General features: G+C 33.3%; 1 long non-coding RNA gene and 1 pseudogene across 1 annotated transcript; both read left to right on the top strand.

Annotated features, from left to right (window-relative positions):
• The first annotated feature begins 1,133 nt into the window (after positions 1 to 1,133).
• On the top strand, positions 1,134 to 2,560 carry LOC128222297 (uncharacterized). Its single transcript, XR_008259124.1, has 3 exons — positions 1,134 to 1,195; positions 2,170 to 2,227; positions 2,449 to 2,560. It is a non-coding gene; the product is annotated as an uncharacterized LOC128222297 (long non-coding RNA).
• Positions 2,561 to 2,592: 32 nt separating this feature from the next.
• The window catches only part of LOC128222334 (murinoglobulin-1-like), a 39,365-nt pseudogene continuing 24,486 nt past the window's right edge, over positions 2,593 to 17,471 (top strand).

The following is a 17,471-nucleotide window of genomic DNA, read 5'->3' as shown; positions in this document are numbered from 1 at the left end:
CAGTGATTTACTCGACGAAACTGATATATTATCAATTGTCTCCAGTTACATTAATACATGCTTGTCTTACACGCAAGGCATTAGTGCATTCTCACTGTTTCGGTGCGCACATCAGCTTATTGAATACAGGCCCCCTCCCGTAGACCACATAGTTCTATTCATTTCCTTTTTATCACTACAGAGCCGTTCCCACAGCACGGTCGCTTATACACAGCTTCCATCAGGTACCAATGCAAACCTTTGGGCGTATTCGATCCAACTTCCAGTTTTTAGTTTTAAAAATAGTAGCCGGATAAAAAAAAGCATTGCATCTGCAAGGACACTCGCTTACCGATTCTATGTTCCGTGTAATGTCTACTTCCAGTTATTTGTAGAAATGCTTATGAACAAATACTTTTTTCCACTGGCGATTCGTCGCCTTTTGTGTTTTTACGTAACTACCGAACATGAACGATCGAAAAAAAATTGTGCCTAGTGTGAAATACGGAAACATAAAGCTGCAGTGTGTAATACGATTTTTCTATCCGATCATTTGTATTTATCAGTTATCGATTATGCTATAGGTATATTTATCATTGTCGACGGACGCCAGTATAAAAATCGGGACCCGATAATTATTATTATTATTGAACCCACCTATCAATTCTCAACTTCCTTTTGCCTTGGAGAACGAATCAGAATTCTGAACACATGGCCATTTCCCATCGCAAATAACCTCGGATGTTTGCCGGTATATCAGTGGAAGCAGTTCGTAAAATTTTAAATAACAATATTAATTAATCAAAGTTGTTTACGTGTAGTTTGTGTGTGAATACGTTGAAATTGATTGTCAGTGTAGTGTTTAATTGCATAAATAATTAAGATTGCGAAGAGTAAAAGCATTCAGTTAAAATGATAAATTGGAATTACTACGCGATCTTCTTACAGCGTAGTTAATTGTAAATATTTCTGACATTGTAACCCTACCGTATGAATCTAAGTTAGTTTTCGATGGAAAATGGTCGAGGTGTTTCGAATAGGAATCAAGTGCGCTGACATCTCTTTAAACGTGTTTCCTTATCAGGAATAACAAAAACATAGTCGACATACATGCAATTTGCACAAGGCAGATAGGCATTAGTGGCGTGATTGTAGTTCAGACAAGCAGAGTCGAAACTGTAAATTACGTTTGGATTTTTCATCCTGTGCTTTGCATGTATGGTAAATATTAGATCTATATGTATGTCTAGTCAAATTTGCTAAATGTGTAACGGTATGAAATGTTTATAAAATGTTATTATTTGGCTAAATACATTTTGGTAACCGAACAAAGATATGTTTGGAGTAAAACTACGACAGAATGCGTTTTTAAAGACAATGGAAACGGTATAAAAAAACCAACGCCTCTGCATTTAAAACGTTTAATGGCATGGTGATATGAAAACTTTCAAAAGAATACTTCTTTGAGTATTACGTCAATGATAAGTTATCATATTTTGAAACACTGAACATATGTTCACAAGTCACATTTTGATCAATTATCACACGAATAAGCAGCAGCAGTGTAATGTCGGGGGTGGGGTGTCGCGCATGGCCATTCGGATCTCCTTGGCAATTGTCCATCAAACACAACCTCGGATGTATATTGACGGTTTACAATGTCAGAATTTGTTGCAGTTAACTACGCTGCAAGTAGACCCCGCAGTATTTTACATTAGGCAGTTCAACTTTATGACTTTTCTCTTGGAAATCATAATTATTTATGCATCAATACACTTCACTGGCAATCAATTAAAGCTCCGAAATAAAATATACACTAAAACAATATAATTTTTTATACTGTTTTTTAAATTTTACGAACTACGTCCATTGATATACAGATATACACCTGAGGTTGTTTTCGATGGAAAATGACCAAGGAGATCCGAATGGCGCGTAGCGATCTTAATTAAGGGCTAACTTTAACCTTATAAACAAATTCATAGCAATACTATATGAAATACTTTCTTCGGGTTACCATGTCTGTTGCAACAATCTGTTCGGACTATTCATAGGAATATACAAAGGACATGAAGCCGATAATCAATCACGAATATTGCGGTCACTTGAATATATCAGAATCACGAAACCAATTATAATAAAGTTATACAACTAGATATTCATAAAATAATGTATATTATGCTTTTACAGAATCGATGGCGCTTTTGAGTGGCCTGTCTATTGTAAGCCTGCTTTGCCTTACACACGGGTAAGTATGTTGTTTAATATATCAGGTGAAGAAGAAACTAGTAATAACATTCACATTTCCAGTCAGTGACAGCCGAATTATTAATAAAACCAATTAATGAACTGATTGTGTTTCTATTACACGATGTGTTCTCAGTGTCACTTAGTGTGACCAATTGGGTATATTAATGCTTGCTATTGTACGTGTCAACCGGATAATCACGTTCCTGAATATATTTTCAGATATTACTATGTCTCACTTCCAAAATACGTCTCCCCTGGTACGCCCCTGAACGTAGTAGTCCACGTGACCCAGTCTGGAAGCCCTGTATCCTTTCTGGCAGAAATTGTAGCTTCCAACGATTCAGACATAGCCAGTGTCCGGAAAAGCATTGTCAATGGTGAGTACAAGCAGATCAACGAACCCAACATGAATGTTTTAGCTAATTATTTAGCTGAAGATGAAGACTAGCTCTAAAATGTATGAGGATTTTCATTTAAATACAATGATGGAGAATGGTATAAGTTTTTGAACGAAAATAAAGCTGTACCGTAGTATGCGATGACAACTATTTTAAAACGGTGTTGACATATGCATTTTACTTTTGCATTTTAATGGGTGGGGAAAAATTCAAAGTACAATTTTAACTTGTATTTGTTCTATTATTTGGTTAACAAAGTTTGTTTATTCGTAACAAATTTGCTAAAGTAATTGAACTCCGTTTGAATTGTAAAATATGTTTTCTAAATAATGAATTGTATTTTATAAGAAGCTATTTTTACATATGTGTGTGAAAACTTTATTTCTTTACCCGAAGTAGACAAAGTCAACCTAATTTAGCATACACGTTGATGATGTGTGTTAAATGGTAGTAATTAATCATGAAATATAGACAAATGTTTGCTGGGTCTGACTTTTGACGAATTTCGACTTTGTATAAGACTGCATTATCAGCACTTAGATATGGATACTTTTTCCCAGATTTTCATCAATATTGTCGAAGTACTGGTACATTATCATGCATACGGAATTTCAACAAACCTCTGATAAAAATGAGTTCGTACATTTTGTCTTACTCCGTATTGCACAAATTCGTGAAGCAAAGACAGTTTATTAAGTTTTGTGTTTGGTCAAAAGTCATACGTTTGAATTGTGGCACTTCCTTATAATAGGTTCTAAAAGAATATGTATTGTATTCGAACTGGCGTATTTTCAAAGAGTATTACACGTAATATGCCAATACATCCGTTCTAAAGTACATGCATCCGTTAATTTGCTTGATATGCCAACAATGTGTGAAATTGTACATTTAAAAGAAAATACCATATATAAATCTGAAATATGAAAACTAAAAGATTAGAGACAACATAGTCAGATTTTGTTATAGAAATATATAAAAAAATAACCCCTTGGAATTCAAATGATAAGTGTGTATAATCCAGTTCTATTATTGTTTTTCTTGTTTAAAATATACTCGATATCAAAGTTTTATTTTAACGTTTTTTTTGTCAATTTTTCAACAAGATTTTCTTTCGATTTCAGATGTTCCTGAAAGCCTGCAGGTTATGGTAAGTTGTATAGACGAATATATTTCTATTTACCGTTTTTTTTTTGTTTTTTCATTTAGTTAAAAGGTGTTCTTCAAGGAGCTTAAACTAAGTTCGTACATCTAGAGTCAGCAAAAAGGATATTTATTTTTTTTACATAAGGTTTAGTAAGAAATAAAGTATTGTTAACTGTTATTGAAAAAAAACTTTTGAGGTTTTGTAACAGGTAAAATATGAAACATATTTAATTAGTTGTAAAAAGTGAAATTATATTTTGATCCAAATAAAGCAATCCTGTTATACAAGTTCTATTAACCATCGTTGATAGTAATTGTACGTATAATATAGGCATACACGTACGTCATACTTTATTATAAAGGTTCCTAGCGACCTTCCCAAAGATGACTACAAGATAGTTGTGTCTGGGACTGGTGGACTTTCCTTCCATAAAGAGGCTAAACTGTCCTATGAGGAGAACATTCTTGTCTTTATTCAGACTGATAAGACACGTTACTCTGGCGGTCAACAAGGTGAGCTATAATTTTGCACTGCCTTAAATCGACCAATCATATGCTTACGAACGATTAAACTTAATAAGTATACAACAGTGCATGCATGCGACACCTTTTACATAAGCCTAAGTTTTGAAGTGCAATGTAACCTTTATGGTGCATATAGTTCATGCTAAGGTTCGTTCATACGAGAGCTTCATCTACTATGTCATAGTCAAAATTATAAGCTATCAATATTTTAAATTGTTGGTCGTTTGCCATCCCCGATTGCCTTTGCATTTGTTTGTAAAACACCCAGTACATACATGTAAACAAGATATATTAACCTACATCTTTTTTAAACGCAAGAACGTTCATTTTAGTTCTTGTAAGGTAATACATCCAAACACAGAGTGTAAAAACACAGTATTTGTTATTTGTTATATTTGAGTTTACATGCATTTCCAAAGTATATGATTTAACGAGTTGAATATATTTTAATTGAATCGTAATAAAACATGGATAAATGTTGTATTTATATTGGGGTTTCGTATTTTGGAACTATTGTCGACATGTGTTTGTTGCAACACAAACTATTGAGTAATAATTCACTTCTGTCTACTAACAGTTAAATATAGGGCAGTGTTTTTGTTGCCGACTCTTGCGAACTTCAACGGTAGCGCTGTCATTTCATTCTACGTGAGTATAACCTGTATATGATGGAGTGATGTGTGTCTTTGTATGGAGCAAGCATTCAACAGTTTTATTTTAAAGTTATTCTTTAAGGTATATTGTACGAATCTGAGTGACTTCTCACGGACACAGGAAAACGTAATATAGAGAAAAACGTCACTTATATTCGATTATAAAAAAGTTCAATGAATCGGGAATTTTTTCTTGTCAACCCATAAAAGATTTCCCCCACCGATTATCTTGGAAATCCTAAACTTGATCTAAGAAAGTAGAATGTTTTAAGTGTTGCCAGAATTAGAGTCAATACTAAACTATATGCCTTTCAATATTTATGCAAAAAGCTGTACTTGTTTGTTTTTGTAAAACTTGTATGTGATGGTTCTAAGTTCTTTGCAAAAAATTGTACTATTGGGCCACAACAGCTGAGGAAAGTGGCATATAAAACTTTATTTGCACCTGTCCTCTTTGCAATGACCGGCTTTGCCTGCTGATCTTTATTATCTTTATTATGTGTTGTTTGTGTGTCGCTGGAAGCCAAAGTAATAAACCCAGAGTTCCTCCGCAGTAAGCTTATCCGATATTTCTCTAGGATATCAACTTGGCCTGTTCGTATGGTGTCAGCAATTGAAAATATGCATCTTGCTTAAATCTTCTTCAATTTTAAACAGTCAGAATATGATGGCCATTCCCTTCTGAAATGCCAGGACCATAAGCTATCGAGGAAATGGTACATCGGCATTTTCTGTACCAAACCTCCATTCTCGGCACCCCAGTGTATCATAACCTTTATGATACCCAAGGCAAATTGGCTAGAGAAACTAGGTCTTAGATATTCAAAAGCATTTTCCGACCAATAAAATAGCCGATAACAAAAAGGAAATAATCTTTTTTGTTAAGTGCTATAGTCATATTTAACAATATCCTGCCTAAAACGGTTTATAAGCAGTGATCTCATTGGATTATTTAGAACTGAGATTACATCCATAACTTCTATGCAAAAACTGCACTGCATGAGGTGTGCCTCATGCGACCAATTAAGACGCTAGATTTATCTTATTATTGTTTCATGAGTACGTGATTTATATAGCTGATTTGCCCAGGCTATCATGTTATGATAAGCTGTTGTGCCGAAGGATGATACAACTCATACAGCACCAATGTTTACCTGTGTTGATGCAACACATGTCCTCCAGGTCCACCAGGCCCACCCAGAACGATAACTGTCCTGCAGGCGGTATTGATCCCCCTTTTTAAACCAGCGAACCATCGTAGAACTAATATGTATGCAGATCAATTCAGAAAAACAAACTATACATCTTAGTAAATAGATATTTTTATCTCTTTAAAGCTTATTAAATTACAATTTCACGGGTGTGTTACATACATATCTGCAATTAAACTGCATGTATTTCACTACTCTTATGAGAAGTAATTTCTATGAAAATATATTATTTATACAATAAATAATTTGTTTAATTACCCGCTTATATTGGACAAAGCTTAAACGGACAAATCCATATTTTAATACTGTATACTGGCATCCTCATAAAGGTTATGTAAATTGTACATACATTTCTTCAGCTGCCAGTGTTGAAAATATACAATTATCAAGCTATATTTCTACGCTGAAAGAGCGGTTACTGACCACCAAAATAAAGAATTTTGTCCTTTAAATAGACAGTGTCTCATTGGTTCAGACAGGTATCTACGAAGCAAAATATATCTCATTTTCATATTCCCTGGAGGGTTCTCATAATCCTGATTATAATATAGAAGGTCATTAACATAAATGATTGCAATGTTTTATTCGGTTAGGTTCTTTGTTTGTTTTGCAAACAAATTCCGCATTAAACGTTAAGCGAAAACTTCCAAATTGACGTTATAGTCAATGATTGTTGTTTAGGATGGCAATGGAAACAGAATAGAGTCAAGAGGGCCGACCGCAATAAATGACGGTGTGATTGGCGGAGCCCTTGATTTAAGCAGGGAACCTGTTTTCGGCGATTGGAAAATAAATGTTCATGTTCAGGTAATGTACCTTAACATATAAATAACTTGGAATTAATATAACGATTCAATAAATGACGTCATATGAATATATGTGTAAGTATGCATGTATTTAAGAAGTATATTGTTATCAATATGCAAACGTAATTCAAAAAAAAGACCAGTAAGGAAAAAATCAGTGTCAGGGTTTAATGATTTAAATTATTCAATCTTTTAAAAAATATCACTTGTTATTGGTTTTGTTAAAGTTAACTGTATTTATGCTTCTCATTTATCTTATGTTGATTTATTGGTTATGTATACTTTTCTAGCAAACAACCGCTTCGAAGCAGTTTAAGGTCTTCGACTACAGTAAGTTGTTTACGCTTCTGTTAAGCCGTTGCTATCAATCGATTAATAATGAATATGACAATGCAAAGATTAAAGGCTAAATTAAGTGACACATTTACCTTCAATTTATATATGTATGATTTGGTTACGAGTAACATTTGTGTTTTAACGTGTTTTATTCAGTATATCTGATATATTGCAAACACGTCCATGAAATGAAAGATAGTCCCGTGGGATTACATAAAAATGATACATTACGCCACTTTTAATTTCTAGACATTTGGTTTAAAACGTTGAAATAAAATCTTACCAATTTTTGTGAGCTCCTGTTGAGATATCGTTTCCAGTTTTATCAACGTTCATCGCGCGTCTTTGTCATCAAACGTGATTGTTAATGTCTCCCCTTAAAACTATTTCTTTGCATCTTGACCGGAAACTTTCTTTAACTGACTTCTCATAAATTTTATTGGGAGTTTCAGATTTCGGGAACACTATGGCCCTCGTAGTTAACAATAACATTGTTTTTAAATCACGATTATTGTAAACCCTAGTAATTGTCAATGTATGGCTAAAATATTTGATATATGTATCAGCTAGAAGTCTTGCAACATTTTGTTTTTGTAAATCCCTTTCTTGATGTATACATGACTATATGGTTTTATCTGCATCAGAAGACACGGAGTTAATTTATTTGGTTTGTTGCATCAGCTCAGTTTAATGCATAATGTTTCGTAGAGATTATCCAATAGTAAAGTTTGTCTATTAGTTATAGGTTATATACATTTTTAATTGACACCTTTCTTAGTTTACATATTTAAGTATGTAGCATTAGCCATACTCTGGCTACAAACATATGACATTAAACGTATTGAACGGGAATTGACACATCATTTCCTCCGTTTATATTCAAAGAATGACTTGAAATCTACTCTTGTTAACGACAAGAATTCTTATACCTGCAATTTTGGTTTTAGAAATGACCTGTCCTTCGTGTCATTTACCTAGTAAGCAAACTAAGGCCCTATATTCATTTTAATTTTGTTACTTTCAGTTTTGCCGAAGTTTAGTGTTGAACTGACTTTGCCGAAAAACATGAAATCAACAGATCAGAGCATAACTATTTCAGTGAAAGCAAGGTAATTAGTACCACGTGACAGAGTGGATATTGGTGGATATTCCGGACATATTTCAACCGGACATTAAAGTTTTCAATTTATCAATATTTCACAAATGATATAAACCAAAGCTTCTGTAAGTCCCATTACAAATTATTCGGTAGCTCAAAAGAAAAAGAGCGGGGACTTGCAATTACGCCCACTATATGTCATAATTACATGCTTTAAATACTGAATATCAATGTGAGGATTTGCCTACATGCACTTTATAAGATATCAGTCATCCAGTATGTACTCTTACAAAATTGAAAAGTGTTTCTAAAATATATTAGCATAAATCGATATTGTTCGACTGATTTACATATTCTCTAGTTTTTTTTAACCTGTATAAATCCTCTGTCTGCATAAGTGTCGTTGTTTATTAAGCCGTTTGTCTGTAGTTTTGGCATTGTTTATTAAGTCATATGTCTGTAGTCCTACCATTTTTAGAAAAGTCATTTGTCTGTAGTCCAAGCATTGTTTATAAAGTTGTTCGTCCGTAGTCATAGCACTGTTTATTAAGTCGTTGTTTTGGTATTGCATGTATTGTTTCATGATTCGTCTGTTTGCTTGATTGTTGTTTTACATGGTTTATAAAGTTGTTCGTCCGTAGTCATAGCACTGTTTATTAAGTCGTTGTTTTGGTATTGCATGTATTGTTTCATGATTCGTCTGTTTGCTTGATTGTTGTTTTACATGGATTGTTAAATATATACAGTCGTCAGTCTGTATCACAATTATAGTTAATACAACTAGTGTGTCTGCTTTAAATCTACTATTTAAGAGTTTCTTTGTCTATATTACAGGTTTTGTTCAATTATTCACTTGTGTGTATTATACATACTGTTTTTTATGGTTTAAATGTATTCATATTGTGCCTAGTACAACAGTGTTGCGATGCGTCTGCACTACATTCATAATATGTTAGCTGTTTGTCCGGTTAACGCAGTGGCTTGCGCACTCTCTTTTCACCAAGGCGACTCGGGTTCGATTCCCGGCCTGGGCACATGTTTAGTGAGTGGACAACAAGCCGGACAAAAGGTTACCTTAAGGTACTCCGGTTACCCCGACAATACAAGACAACACTCTCGCGCAACATCGTGCCAACGAGAGTGGCTTAGTTTATGCTAGCACAATATTCTCCACACTCCTTGTAAATTATTTAATGATGAAACTATATTCATTTATTCGGGGAATAAGAAGTTAAAATATTTGATAGAAAGGTTATAGTGCATTCTTGTTCCAGAATATATATATTTATATAAATATGAGACTATTTTACAGATATACGTTTAATAAAGAAGTTATCGGCACTTGCACCATTCAGATATATGACGCGGACTACCAGCGATTCAATATGGATTTTGAACAGGAGGTTAGATAGGATAAGTCCGTGTTTGTCGATGAGTCCACAATCGGGATTTATTTTTTCAGTATTCAATGAAAGCTTGATTATGATAAAACAAATCAGAAAATAAATTTAAATATGTACATTTTATCGATCTAACACTATACAACAACCGAGTCGTCACGAAATGGTGATGTGTGAAGAATTGCAAGGAAAACATAAGATATGTAATTCAAGTAGATTTCTTATTAGACCATTAAAGGCGTTTGATTTGAACATATGTCAATGGTGTTAACCTATCTGCCCAACTTTTTCGTAGCAAAATAAGACATCTACATTTTTGCTTTTCTTTTACAAGTATACCTATTAGCTCTGAGCGTTTGCAATCAATTTCAAAGCAATATATTGACGGACTGAAAGTGTCAAAGGTGATTTATTGGGTTAAATTGAAAAACAACAACAACATATTTGAATGAATACACTTTATCCAGTGTTTCTACGTGGTGTAAATATTTTTTTATTCCTGTTTATTGCTGAATCTTTAGCATTACTGTTGTAATGCGTAAACAATATTTATTTCATGTTCCCTTTCCACCAAACTGTAATGTAGTTCGGTAATAATAATGATGATGATGATGATGATGATGATGATGATGATGATGATGATGATGATGAAAAACGAATATATTCTACAATTTCAGATAAGAGGAACAACACATTTTACTATTGACATGCATGACCTAGAACGGCATTTCCTTGTGCGTGGGAACATAAAAATTCGAGCTTTGGTAACAGACAATGCAACTGCACTTACAATGGCTGAAGAAAAAGATTTAAAAATCGATGTACAGAAACAGGATAAATGGAAAATCAAACAAATAATCGATAGGGAAGGATTTTTACCAGGTCTAACTTATTCAACGATCGTGAGTTTTTATTAATTTACATATTTTAGCATTGAAACATTCCTGTATATGCTATTTGTAATACCAGTGCCTTGATCCTAAATTTGGTATCAAAATCATAATTATGACTTATCCCCAACATTTACTACACATCTCGATGTGTTTGTTTACAGGTACGCCTGACCAACCACGGTGATGCTCCTAATATATCAGGAGTATTTAGATATGCAGCAACATTTCATCGAGTTGTTAAAATGACTTGTCCTGCTGGATCATTTCAAAAAGAAACATTAAACGTGACTTATACTCATCTGAAAGGCGCCGCTTCATACGACACTTCTGGGTTTGCTGTGATCACATTCTTTGTACAATCAGGGCCTATTGAAAAAATCGAACTTTTAGTAAGTGTGTCGACTTTGGCTTATTACAGAACTGGATATATGAGAGTTTACATGTATTTCCTATTATTTTCTATTTGCAAATGTTTTTTTTCAATCCGTGCTTGATTAATTCTGACATTTGTTCCGAAAAGTGCGCTTATTTCGGAGGAAAGAAAAAAATGGTCTATTATTTGTTGATTTAGTTTTCAACTAAATATCTGGTATATGAAGGCAATTAGAAATAATATATGAAAGTCGGATTTTTAAATCTGACGGGATTCTTTCATTTTACATTAACATAATGTTTTGCTGGAAAGTCGCCAAACTTGTTAAAGGTTACACAACTGTACATACACTTCTTCAAAGCTAGATTAAAATTTGATCGAGGCAGAAATATTGAAGCGTAGTGTGACATCATCAAGACATTACGCGAGGGTGTAGTATTGCGTTGTCTCTGAAAATGAGGTATCCGGAGGAGACCAACTTGTCCGGTTTGGTGACCACAAAACAAACTCACAAACTGCGCTATCAGGACAACCCAATCTTTAACATAAAACAATATAAATTGTAGGCAATAACTGTAACCTTGTGCCGAATGTTCAGAATTATGTTAACAACAATTTCTATTTTATAGTTTTGAACGATGGGGCCATTGATTTTCGTATTTTTTTTATGTTAGCGTATTTTGCAGATATTCTGTCTGAAACAATAACAAAGGATTTTTCACGGAAAGTCTAATAATATAAATGTTATTACACGAGATAAGGATATACCTTAATAAGTGAGCTTTTGGCGATATTCGTTAAAAAATTCCCTGACTTATTTCACCAGCAGAGCCTTTGAGCCGAACGCAAGAAAACGTATGTTTGTTAAAAGTGTTCTTTTTTCAAGAAATCAATAAAAATATCACCTTTTCTTCCTTTGATCTTAATAGAAAAAACGAATAACTTTATTCAAATAATTCTTTAACATAATCAAACAACGTGAAACAAATACATGACTGTTGGCATATTGCATATCAATCATACTAACCAAAATAAATAGAGCGATGTTTCATGTATATTAATCATTTGTAATAATTTATTTTGTACGTGATGGGTATTTTAGAGCGGAAACAATGTATAAATAACATATGATATTATTATACCTCACTTTTGTCTACAATGGTAAATCCCATTACCCGAAAAGAGATAGTTTGACCATCAAAAACATTTTCAATCTTGTTGACACGTGACCAAGCGAAAATTCATTGTCAGATTATGAGACCGTAGTGATATTTTGAATGTTATATAAGGGCAAATACCTGCTTCAATATTTTTGCAAAATCATTACGTGATTGCCTCCCTTATACACATACAGCAGTGACGTCACTATTCAAAGTGTACATAAAAACATCAGACGACAGGAACTGTCAGTTTTTCAAGGAAGTTTAGCATAATTAGTGGAATTTTGATCAAGATAGAAGCATTTGATTATGTTATATTTTGCTAAACTTATTTAATTAAGTAATTAATTAAAACATATTAATTTTTATATGTACGGTATAATAAAATAAATATCATACGTCAGCATGAGTGACATTGATATTATCACTCTCGAAACAGAATGTCACCCTCGGCGTTAATGTCACACATGCTGCCATATGATGTATACATATAAAGTTCCGTTATATAAGCTTTCTTTATCATGTGCGTTATTCTATTGCTGAATGTATCGATTGCATAGTTATATTTATGTTTTATTGTATTTTGAGTCTGGTTTACTTCTATAGGTGTAAGATTATTTAAGAAAATGGGGGTCTACCTTATGTTCTTATTATTATTCAATTGATGTATGCATGAATTAATTCGACAGGTAAGCGATCGACATACAGGAGCAAGCATGTACAAAGACTTGTTCTCGTTTTCAAGACATTCATTTCCGCTTCTTCGAGTTTGGACAAACACACCTGATGCTATGGTATGTTTATATGTATTCTTCAAGTATGCTAATTGTCTTATATATAAGCATGTTTTATCATGTCAAATGTTATTTGAAGAACATACGTTATGTAAGCTTTTGTACTTTTGTTCTAAAACATTTCAAATTAATTCAAGGTTGGAGATATAATTGATCTGCGTGTTGAGTCAACAGAAGCCTTGGTTGGAAATGTCACAATGGAGGTAACTTTTGTCTCACTCAACTATTTTCATGAAGCGAGGTTCGATGTGTATTGTTATTAACCATAGCACTGAGGTATAATTTATAGCATTTGGTGAATTATAGAATTTGAGTGTTATAATACGCATTACGAAGTATCGAATGCCTAAGTAAGCATTTGTATGAGATTGACATGTTTTGGATCATATGATTATTTGCAATTATGAGCATATTCTGCCATATGTTCATGTTAAAAGTGTATAGTAAGTCTTAAGAAACATAAGTCAAAATAAATAATGTAGATAAAGATAAAGCGACACTAATGCCGAAATTTGGCATTTACGAAAACAGAAAAAAATGTTTCAATATTTAATTCTAGTTTTACACAAGCTTTGAGAAAAGTTTATTGTTAACAATACCAATGTAAGAAAATAATCCTCGTATTTTCAATCACACGCTCGCTTATTTATTGGAAAATTAAACCGGAATGCCAAATGAAATTGATAATAAAAATGTCTAAAAATATGTATGTCTCAAATCCAAAATTACAAAGGGACGAAATCATGAAAACAAAATACATTGCAATCTTAAAATAAGAGGGCTGGAATATATATTATTTTACTTCAGTTCTACTCACGTGGAAGGATGATACGACTCATTCAAGAACCTGCCAGCAATTCAAGGATAATAGGTCTTAATGTTCTGATATCAGCAGACATGTTTCCCCGATTGTTTCTCATGGTGTCACACATAACACAGTCCGGACACATTCTATCGGACAATGTAGTGATCCAAGTCCAAGGGAAGCCCTTCATTAACAAGGTATGATTATGTGGTTAAGAACAGGGCATGCGTCTGTGCGTTTACATTTGTCAAATAATGTATTTCTATAGGTTATAACTAATATCAACATTATAAAGCTTCGTCATGAAAATTGGACTGAAAAAAATCAAATTGGAAATACATTTCCCGACATATATTTTTGTGGAACACGTATTCATACCTATACCCGTCATTTTCATGTTATCTTTCAATTAATGCTATTTTTTATTGTATTCACTCAGGTGGAAGTAACATTTAACACAACACTGACCACGCCAAGGCAAACGGTCGATATGAAAGTGAAGGCAGATCATGGATCGACGGTTTATATATTAGTTGAGGACGAACGGAATCGCTTGCTTGGATCAGAAAATGACATTTACGCAAATGAGGTATACTAGTAGACAGTATTTCATTATATCAAATAAGGCATTTCAGATGGAACATAAAATAAAGCCAGAGTCTTTTTCATGAATTATTTTAGGACATTTTGTTAATGACTATCATCTTAAATTAATTCTAGAAGTATTACGCTAAAACAGGATAAAAAGAAAATGTATTAAAAACAAAGCAAGTCGAAAAAGGCAAAGGGTCTGATTTACGAAGGCAATTATGTTTAACATTGGTCAGTCTGTCAGGACATTGCAAAACAAATACAAAAGTAGGAAAGACTTAGCCTAAAAACATGATATTGGTTTACGTTTTGGCTAATGAGCTTGTTTCTGTAGTTTCTATGACTTTATGGACATAAAATAACTTCATTTTCAATTTGACTTACAATTTGTAAATGAATTAGGCCACGACCTTATTACCGAAACGCAACAGACAACGGGAGATCATAGTTGCTTAGGTGAGCTGTATTACTTAACGCTCCACTCTCCGATTTGACTTGTGCAATTGTTTATATTTACGTAATTATAAATAAATGTATGGCTGTATTGGGCCTATGGAACACTTCTTTTCAACCTCCTCTAGTATAACTAGACTTGTCGACATACTAGTTACCTCTGTTCAAAAATATATTTAGCGTATCTACAAGATTTGAAACATCTTAAATGCATGTTAAAGTGACATACGAGATTTCCTATTATTTGATATGTATTTTAGATAATCGACGAAGTTCTTAGAGTATCTCACAACACGTCTTCCAACCTCGGGCGGAGAGGAGGATATGTAAGCAACCACTTTGTTTTAATGACTATAAAAATTGACTTATTAATCATAATTCCTCATTCTCATGGAGGTTAAGAGTACAGCTGAACAGCAGTATTCGCAGCTTGACACTCAAGTTCCAAAATACTTAAAGCCTGCTAAGTATTTTAATGTTCGTTATCGATTATAGATAATGACTTGGTTATCTTAAATTAATTCACAATTCGGAATGCAATTTGTTTACTAGCTACCATTTATAACCCAATGCAATAATTTGCATATATAACTAGTGCAATAACTATGCAAATTAGGTAACCGCATCACAGAAAAATGTATTTATACGGGCTGTCAAAAAATGTAAACAAACATTAGAAACAATTTTTCAAAAGAAATCATGTCGGTGTCAACAAACTCAATTTCACGTTGAAACGAATGATGAAGAAGGCTGGGCTTTATCCAAACAAACACCTCGCTGATCTCAGCGCCAGAGAATACCTCGTCTAGAAATTGAATGACAACAATACTCCCGCGAACCAGGTTATGCAAATATCGGTACACAAGAACATAGTTTATAACAAACTATAGCCACATCAATCCAAATCACAAGGAAATGTCCAGCATTCTGTACCCCATTAAAAATACCCTGTCTACTTCCTTGCAAAATGCACATTCTAGGCAGTTCACCAGCAATATTCAAGTTCACACACTGCCACAGTCACTGATTCCACATCAAATCATATTTTTTTCTGGTGGATTTTACATTTATGGTGCTCCAATTCACTGACGTAATGTCCTCGTGCACATCCCGTCAAAATGACAAAAATCAACGCTGTAATCGACTAACTACAAGCGAATTCGCACAATTAAAAAAAGCCTGTGACGCTGATTTATGTTCTTTTTAAACTTCAACCGCCAAATGACATGTACACACTCGCGTGATTACTAATGACGTCACGCTGATATGACATTGCTCTTTTTATGAATTTGCTTGATTTAAATGAATTGAAATATGTAGTTTTGTTGTTTTTAAGTCAATCCTTCAAATATAATTTGATAATTGAAACATGATTTATGTTGTTTTTTTATTGTTTATACACAGTTTTTTATGTCGGCCTATTTTCTTTCTTGCGGATGATGCATCCTGATAATTTACAATGTAAATACTTCGCACTATGCCAAGAGAAGTGTATTGAAGAAACTTTGACCTAGATTTCGACCGTAAATGAGATATGTTATAAATAGAATCTTAAGTTCGTGTTAATTGTGTATCAAATTGATTAAACTTGTCATTTCAAAACGATAAAAACTCGGCAGAACCTCGTTTTATCTTTTTTTTCAAATGAATTTGTTTAATAATTTCGATACACAATACACCCTTTTGAGATCCTCTATATCAAAGTAATATGCTTTAAAGAAATGCCAATATCTATACATTTTTGGAGAAACAGCTCGTAGTCTTCAACAAAAGTATATCATAAAGTATCAGATTATTACATTAATTTGCTAATTCCGGAGATGTCAATATATTGGTTCCCGTTTAAATTCGCAAACAAGGAAGCTGGTGACAAAAACACAAGGAACCAAACCGGAAAAAAATGAAAATTGGTTCCCGTTTTATTCGCAAACAAATACGAATATGAAGATAAAACTAACAACCAAACCGGAAAAAAACACAACACCATTTAATTCATTATCTCTATAGAGTAGGACTATGAGAAAACTCAAGTGAATATGATATATATTTTGCTGCGTCGATGGCTGTTTGGTCCAATGAGGGACTGACTATTTGAAGGCCATATATTATGAGCGAAAGCCAAACACAAATCATTTCGTAATTTTCTGAAATCAAATGCTTATGATGAAAAAAATAAAACAGATATCTGTTTCTTGAAACTGTTAAAATGACAAGGTAATTTTATGTTATCAATTGCTCTGGCTTTGAATTTGACATTGATATTCTGCGACAAATATGAGTACTTATTTAAACTTACTCACTATATATTCAGTGTCCTCTTAAGAAATATTTCACTCAATCAGCCATTCGAAATGATCATATTGTCGTTAAATAAGAAAATAAAGACTCGCAAATATGTGATTTTGATGTACGAGGTCTTTGTACACAGGTGAATATATCATATGTTATATGTAAAAACATATTTCTTTTTACCTCCGCAGGTTGATAGAGACAGACGCGAGTATGGCTTGTACGGCGATACAGATGACGGTTATATGGTAATGGTCATGTTGTTGAATTCACATTTCCTTTATTTAACTTTTAATAATGCTACCACAGACCG

The sequence above is a fragment of the Mya arenaria genome, chromosome 16, assembly GCF_026914265.1.
Source record: "Mya arenaria isolate MELC-2E11 chromosome 16, ASM2691426v1".
Classification (NCBI taxonomy): domain Eukaryota; kingdom Metazoa; phylum Mollusca; class Bivalvia; order Myida; family Myidae; genus Mya; species Mya arenaria.
This window is presented reverse-complemented; position numbering and strand designations above follow the sequence as displayed.